This window comes from Polyodon spathula, chromosome 4 (genome assembly GCF_017654505.1).
Source record: "Polyodon spathula isolate WHYD16114869_AA chromosome 4, ASM1765450v1, whole genome shotgun sequence".
Lineage (NCBI taxonomy): Eukaryota > Metazoa > Chordata > Actinopteri > Acipenseriformes > Polyodontidae > Polyodon > Polyodon spathula.
In genome coordinates, this window is record NC_054537.1 from 30496470 (window position 1) to 30498178 (window position 1709).

A 1709-nucleotide genomic window follows, 5' to 3' on the forward strand; every position below is an offset into this window, starting at 1 on the left:
TGGCCAGGGGCTCCACTCCTGAGTTCACCTCCCGAGGGTCCGCTGCTGACTCCAACCATGATGCAGAGTTTCCATTTAAATGCAATAGGGTTTTAAAGTGTTTGATACTTAGTTACTTTCGCATATCACTATCACTGTTGACAAGGATCTGTTCTGTCCAGGTTCTAACCCACAAAGGGCTTTGCATTTGGGACCAATCTACAACGGAAAGCAAAAAATCTGAGTAATCAGGAGTCAGAGAAGCTAATATAAAAAGCAAAGAGACATAGCAGGTAATGATTTAAATGAAGCATGATGCAGTATCCTCTTGAGATCCTCAAATAAGGTTATTATTCCTACTACTTTTTAGGGCACTTCAGGCATTAGCCTGCATAGTTAGACTTCAAAACAGTTTTATTACTGTAAAGCACTGTCTGATCACCTTTTGAGTGCTAGAAGTACCCACTTCTCAGTAAGAATAATTTTACCAGTGTGACAAATTAATATTTTATATTGGAGGAAAAGCTTTGGTACCAGTCCGGTTCTTATGAACTACCCCTCTCCCCAGTTAGACTGAACAAAAACATATAGTACTACAAAATGTCAATGTGAGGGCCATGTATTTAGATTAAAGTCAGTGGTTTGGAGGCATTAGCCAAAGCTTCTGTTGGGCCATGGAAATTATGCAGCCAAGACGTTTAAGAGGCGGCGATTGTCAGCTGAAGCAAATTATGCCACATCTTTTCAGTTTAAAATAAAATACTTATGTTTACTGGTATCAACAACGTCCAATTCGGTGAGCCAAACAACCAACTAACTAACATATACGTGTTATACTTAAGCGATAGAGCCCATCAATGGAGGATCTACTGTGTGGTAGATAACAGCAACTGGAGTTATGCAATCCTGTGCCATAGGAGAGGGCGCTAACGAAAGTCAAGGTCATCTACCACACGGAACAGCCAGCAACAAGGGGGCTCTGTCACTATTAGAAAACCATTTTATTTTCTCTTTAAAAAAACAAAACTTTAAACTCTATATTTACCTTGAACCTCTGATATTTCGCCAGGTAACATTCAGCCGAGGATAATAGTCCCTAGCATAATTAGAACAGAAAAACGTCGTACATGTAGAGAAAACATTATTATTATTACTAAAATTATTATTATTGCCAACATATTTACATGTACAATTGTTGAATAGTCAGTGTAGTATTGAGTCTGACTCGAAACTTGTTGTTGGAGGCGGGGCGTCATTCAAGCTGGCAGGGAGTGGACTGGCTGGTGCAGAAAGAACTGAAACAGGCTTGGGAGTTTGAATGGCTGGTTTGGAGGGAGGGTGTTGTTTAGATCCAGCCAATAAGAGAATTGATTTGCTGTCTAGTAGCTGGGAATTGAGCCTTCATTACAGCGTCCTATCACAGACATGATTTCCCTTGTCTCTGGACCAGCGTCAGAAAGTATACTTAAGTAGCTTTTTATGTTATCAGATTAGAATGTTAAGGGAAAAAGACGGTATTTATGTGCAGATTGATTTTAAAATGTAATTCACAGTTAAGCACTTCAACGTTCCAGAGGGCATCTATGCAAAATAGAAGCCCGCTAGATCTGGAACCTGATTGGCTGTTCACACTCAATCGTTTTATATATATATATATATATATATATATATATATATATATATATATATATATAAACACACATGTACACAAATAATACAATTTATAGTTT